Source organism: Rhincodon typus, chromosome 2 (genome assembly GCF_021869965.1).
Source record: "Rhincodon typus isolate 14 chromosome 2, sRhiTyp1.1, whole genome shotgun sequence".
In the NCBI taxonomy this organism is placed as follows: Eukaryota; Metazoa; Chordata; class Chondrichthyes; order Orectolobiformes; family Rhincodontidae; genus Rhincodon; species Rhincodon typus.
The window spans coordinates 11,239,705-11,246,725 of NC_063333.1; positions in this window are offsets into that span (position 1 = coordinate 11,239,705).

A 7,021-nucleotide genomic window follows, 5' to 3' on the forward strand; every position below is an offset into this window, starting at 1 on the left:
GTGTGTGTGTGTGTGTGTGTGTGTGTGTGTGTGTGTGTGTGTGTGTGGAGTAGGGGTGAGGGCGTCATATTGGAAGCATGCCAGGCATTAAGAGATGTGGGCTATGGTGAGATGAGTGGTAGAAGTGAGTGAGATATTCAGGAAGGCCCATCTTGACATCAAGAACATCTCACTGAAGACTGTATATTTTTCTCAAGTGATGTGGTAAGTTCCCAAATCAGTGCATTATTGCCTTTAAAACACCTTGTTAACACACTGACTTGCCACAGGTTGAAATCTTTCCAAACATGCCACACAAGCTAATTTACATGGAAACGACTCACTTGTGAGGCAACTGATTCACACTTATAAAGATGGCTTCCTCATTAAAACTCAGAGCTTGCAGCAACTGCTGAAAGAAAGCTAAACTCACTACTTTCCGGCCTCAAGTGGTTTTCCTGCAGAGAACAGTGATGTCCTCTGAGATGGCAGAGACCTGATTGGTTCTCATTTTCCTACTCACGCTTTTCAGCAACCTAAGAACCAATCACGTCATTGTTGGCAGGCAGAGGGCCTTTGTCATTGATAACTGGTCACTGGTCTACAGACCAATCAGCTACTAGTTTCTAGCTGAAAATTCCTGTGTGCACACCCTTAGCTGCAACTTGACTGCATTGTCTTCTGCTCCTGCTTGAACCAGCTGCTGTGTAAACAATACCTACAAAGAGCATCAGCTATCTTGCTCTCAAAACCTGCCGTAATCATTTATCAATCCTTGTTTTTTTTTTAAAACGGCTCTTCTCTCATTTCAGTCTGCATCCAAAAATACAGAAAAACAAAAAGACACAGTTTTTACAATGTGAAGCATCCAGTCTTCTTTTGCCCAACTGACTTGTCTCAGTATTTTCTCAAATGACATGAAGAATACCGCCACATCCTTTTCCTCAATTTTTGGTAGGGCTTGTGACAATACAAATATTTCTTTGCTGGGCTTCAATTTATGACTCAGATTCTCCTCATCAGTGATTATATCAGTATCTGATATGTCCTGTTTCAACCACTGTGCCACTTTAAACCTAGATTTATATTCCATCCCTTTGTGTATCCCTTGTCTTCCTTCTCTTTGCAATTCTAATTCCTGACTGCTCACTTCTCTTCATTTATTTTGTCAATTCCTTTTCTTTATCTTTCTCTGCTATCACTAGCTTCTTCATTTTCTCCTCACGCACAAGCTTTGTTCATTGTAACTGAATTGTACCTCTTTCCAATGTTTCGGTACCTCATCTCTTCTCTTTAGCTACTAAAACCAGCTCCTGTGCTAATAGCTTAATTAGTTTATGGCCTGCTAGCTCTGTCAGGAAATGCTACCTCCAGTTTACCTGCCAATTCAATCAAGTTGGGTTTTGAAAGATCACCTTAGACTATCAGACAATTCTGCCACCTGCAGGAAATCCTTTGTAACTTCCAGGAGCATTTCTTATTTGCAATTCAGAATCTTATGTTTTCTTCACTGTTATTATTTACCAAAGCCGCACCCAAATCTTTGTCTTTATTTCAAAATCAACCCTGGATGTGCCTTTAAACTTTCCAATACCCCACTGAGGTAGTGCATCAGAAATCAATCTCCGTTAGTCCCAGAGTCATCATAAAAGTTAAAAATTTTATCAAAGTATATTAAGTGCCCAATTTACTTGCCTGAGACTAAGGTAAGCAGAAAACATGCACTAAGTTTCTGTACTTAACAAGAACTACCATAAATTACAAATAAATAGATTCTAACCAGAGGTAAGCCACTTCAAATTGTCAACATATTGGTTACAAGTTAAAGCTCCAACCGATATCTAAAAGCCCATCACAGCACACATACAGACAAAAAAGAAATGGTGTTATGGGTGGAGGGAAAAAAGTACTGGTGAAACAGTTCAATAACACCAGTCCTCAGAATTCCATGAACTATTACTTTTGTTCCCAAGTCCTTCAGTTCTCTTACTTCCCTACAGGAAGCACAGAGCGACTGGTTCATAAATTATGAGGTCCCTGACTTACTGGTAGAAAGTAACAGCTTATGGCAACTGGCAAGAGAAAACCATCAGGTTTCTTTAGCTTCATGTATTTTCACCAAAGAACACCACCTTCCCCCTGACCTTCGAGAGGCCCTAAGGTTGGATACTGTTCACACCTACCAAGAACCAATCCACAAACATTCACTCCCTCCACCACCGATGCTCAGTAGCAGCAGAGTGTACTATCTACAAGATGCACTGCAGAAATTCACCAAAGATCCTCAGACAGCACCTTCCAAACCCACAACCACTTCCATCTAGAAGGGGAAGGGCAGCAGATACATGGGAATACCACCACTTCCAATTTCCCCTCTAAGTCACTCACCATCCGTTCCTTCACTGTTGCTGGGTCAAAATCCTGGAACTCCCTCCCTAATGGCATTGTGGGTCAACCCACAGCAGAAGAAATGCAGCAGTTCAAGAAGGCAGCTCACCACCAACTTCTCAAGGGCAACTAGGGATGGGCAAGAAATGCTGGCCCAGCCAGCAATGCCCACATCCCACAAAATGAATAGAAAAAAAAATCAGAGTTGTCAGGCCAATGACCTTTTGCATCCACAATTTGTCAAATTGTCAGAAACCAATCAGCTACCTGTTACCACCTGAACTTCACTTTGTATACATACCCCAGTGCTGTACCATCTATTTGCACTTGTCCCCACTGCTTGCAAAGCAACAGTGTAAATACAACTTCCAATGAGATTCAGTAACTTGTTTTTTAAAAGTACAGGAATTCTTTCCTCAATCCTTTGTCATAAATTTCAGCCTATAATCAAATTAAAGCACAATAAGATGTGGTCTTTACAGAATGCACTGAAATGGAGAGTACATACTGAAATAGATCACACGCTAAACTAAGAGTGCGCACTCTGAAATAAATTGCTCGCACTGAAATTTAACGCATGCCTGATCTTCAGCATACACACTAAAATAAACTGCCCACACAGAAATAACGTGTGCACCGTGAAACAGAGCTTGCACACTGAACTGAACTGCACAGTCTGAAATAGAGAGCATATTTGAAAATAGAATACACACAATGAAATAGATCAGACACAATGAACTTAAGCACATGCACTAAATTACAGACCACACACTGAACTAGAACGTGCACAATGCACGTGAATGCATGAATTATAGAGCATACTAGAGTACACACACTGAAATAGACAGAACACACTGAAATAGGCAGCACATACACTTAATCAGATTGCGGTCACTGAATGTTACCTTTTTACACACCTGTAGGAGCTTCTACAGTTCATTTTTATGCTTTTTTTTTGCTAGATTGCATTCATATTCTATTCTTCCTTTTCCTATCCATTTTGTTTCTTGGTCCTCCTTTAGTGCAGCTGAAAAACTTCCCAATTCTCAGATTTATTACTCTTTCTAGCCACTTAATAAGACTTTTAGAGTCATAGAGATATACAGCACGGAAACAGATCCTTTGGTCCAACTTGTCCATGCCAACCAGATATCCTATATAAATCTAGTCCCATTTGCCAGCATTTGGCCTATATCCCTATTCATATACCCATCCAGATGCCTTTTAAATGTTGTAATTGTACCAGCCTCCACCACTTCCTCTGGCAGATCATTCCATATACGCACCACCCTCTGCAGGAAAAAGTTGCCCCTTAGGTCCCTTTTATATCTTTCCCCTCTCACCTTATACCTATGCCCTCTAGTTTTGGATTTCCCCCACCCCAGGGAAAAGACCTTGCCTACTTATCTTATCTATGTCTCTCATGATGTTATAAACCGTTATAATGTTACCCCTCAGCCTGCAACGCTACAGGGAAAATAGCCCCAGTCTATTCAGCCTCTCCCTATAGATCAAATCCTCCAACCCCGGCAACATCCTTATAAATCTTTTCTGAACCGTTTTTAGTTTCACAAAATCATTCCTATAGCAGGGAGACCAGAGTTGCTTCCAATACTCCAAAAGCTTAAATCTTATACAATCCTTAACTTCCTTTGGCAAGCATAGTTGACTGACTTTTATTTTGAGTTTCTGCAGGAATGTATAGTTGCTGTAAGCCATGTAGCAATCCTTTAAAGACAATCCATTGCCTTAGAGAGCCATGCCTTTTAATGTGTTTTCCTAATCTACCTCAGCAATTTGCCCCTCACGCCTTCAAAATTTTAATTACTCAAATTTGACATTCTTGCTTCCTTAGTTTCAAACACAATGTCACTTTCTGTCATATTGTGAATTAGAAACAAAAGCAGAAATTGCTGGAGAAACTCAGCAGATCTGGCAGCATCTGTGAAGAGAAAGCAGACACTTTCTGTCTAGTGATAGAATTGATAGAAGCTAGGAAAAGGTGGTATACCTACACCTATACCTCGATCAGTTCTAAAGGAGGGTCACTGGACAGAAAGTGTTGGATCTGTTTTCTCTCCACAGATGCTGCCAGACCTGCTAAGTTGTCCAGCAATTTCTGTTTTTCTTTCAGATTTCCAGCGTCTTTGTTTTATACAAGGTTGTTAATGAGCCCTTTTTTATTGCATAATACAAGATCTAAAATAATATGCCGTGTAAATGAATCCTCAACATTCTGTTCTAGAAAACAACTCCTAACACACTCCAAAAAGTCGTCCTCCACAGATTTAGTGTTCAAACAGTTGACACAATCTTTATGCAGATTGAAATCACTCATAATAACGGGGTTGCCCATGCTACACGCATCTCTCATCTCCTGTGAGGTCATCCAGCAAAATGGACCAATACTTAAATGATGAAAAATTGCGGCACACTGCTGTGCAGAGGGATCTGAGTGTCCCTGTGCTTGAATTACAAAATGTTGGTTTGCAGGTGCAGCAGGTAATGAAGAAGGCAAATAGAATATTGCCCTTCATTGCTAGAGTGATGGATTTTAAAAACAGGGAGTTTATGCTGCAGCTGTATAGGGTGCTGGTGAGGCTACACCTGGAGTACTGTGTACAGTTTTGGTCACCTTACTTGAGAAAGGATGTACTGGCACTGGAGGTGGTGCACAGGAGGTTCACCAGGTTGATTCTGGAGTTGAGAGGGTTGGCTTATGAGGAGGGATTGAGCAGACTGGGACTTTACTCATTGGAAGTTAGAAAAATGAGGGGGGGGGAGCGTGATCTTATAGAAACATATAAAATTATGAAGGGAATAGATAAGATAGAAGCAGGGACGTTGTTTCCACTGGCAAATGAAACTAGAACTAGGGGGCATAGCCTCAAAATAAGGGGGAGAAAATTTAGGACTGAGTTGGGGAGGATCTTCTTCACCCAAAGAGTTGTGAATCTGTGGAATCCCCTGCCCAGTGAAGCAGTTCAGGCTACCTCGTTGAATGTTTTTAAAGGAAAGATAGATAGATTTTTGAACAGTAAAGGTACTAAGGGTTATGGTGATTGGGCGGGTAAGTGGAGCTGACTTCACGAAAAGATCAGCCATAATCTTATTGTTTGGTGGAGCAGGCTCAAAGGGCCAGATGGCCTACTCCTGCTCCTATTTCTTATGGTCTTATGTAATATTATGTCCTACACTACCTCTACTGCTTACAATGAACTCCAACCCAATGTCTGCTGCCCCTTGCTGTTTCTTAGCTCCAGCCAAACAGATTGCACAAATTAATCTTCTGATCTAAGATGCTCGTTTACTGATGTACTGAACCCACCTTGTATTATCAGCTCCACCTCGTTTTCCTCCTTGTCTGTCCGTCCTAAACTCCGAATATTCTTGAATATTCAGTTCTCAGTCCTGGTCACCATGCAGTCATGTTCCTGTAGTGGTAATTATATCAGAACCATTTCACTCTATTTGTGCTTCTAGATCACCTATCTTGCTGCAAATGCCTTGTGCATTCAGTTAGAGTGCTGTTAACTTTGTCTTTTTGGCATCATTCCACATGTGAGGCACTCTCTGAACTAGAGGGCACATGTTGAATGAGGTAGCAGACATGGAAATAGGGGCCACATTCCAAACTACAGCACACACACTGAAATAGAGTACACTCGCAGACAGTGAACTAGACCGCACAATGCAAAATATAATGCACGTTGTGAGCTCAAGCATGCACGCTGAAACACAGCACGCACAGCAAACTGTAACACACACAGTGAGCTACAGCACACACACTGAAATAGAGTGCACAAACTGAACTAGAGCAACTGCACTAAAAACAATGACCCTGTGAATTTAAGCACACACATGGAGATTAGGCACACATATTGAGCTACAGTACACACTGAAATTTGTGCTCAAACTAAATTATAGCATAAACACTGATCTACAGCTTACACACTGAAATAGAGCACTTGCATTGAACTGAAATACACATTTGAAATAGAGTGCATAGTGTGAACTGGAACACACACACTGAAACAATATGCTCACATTTGAACTGCAATGCACACTGAAGTAAAGTACGAACTGAAAAATAAGCTGATTGAAAGTCTTTAAAAAGTTAATTTAATTTTTTAAGGGATTCACATCGATGAAATCCTCCATCAAGGTTTTAACCGCTGTGTTTAATTTCAAAATGGATATGACAATAATAACGAAAGTCAATCAGGAAACAAGCTTGGATACAAAGGAATTACAACCATAAGGTCAATAACACACACACACACACACACACACACACACACCCTTCTTGCAGCTGGTTGCTCCAGGCCAATGTAGCAATCCTTTATAAATCTGACAGTCTTGGCAATTGAATCTGTCCATACATAGTCAGGCTATTAAATGGCCGAAGATGATTGTTATTTACAGCCACCCTATATCCCTGCTCTACAAAAGTCTCTGAGTTGAACAAAGAACACTGTTAAACATTAACAATACCTATCGCTGTGCATGTGTAAGTCTGATTTTGGAAGGAAAATTCCTTCTGGCTACAGAACTAGATACTAATGACACTGATTAGATTCTGGAGCAAGTGAGGGAGCAGCATTTATAACAAAAGCAGAAGTTGCTGGAAAAGGTCAGCAGGTCTGGCAGCATC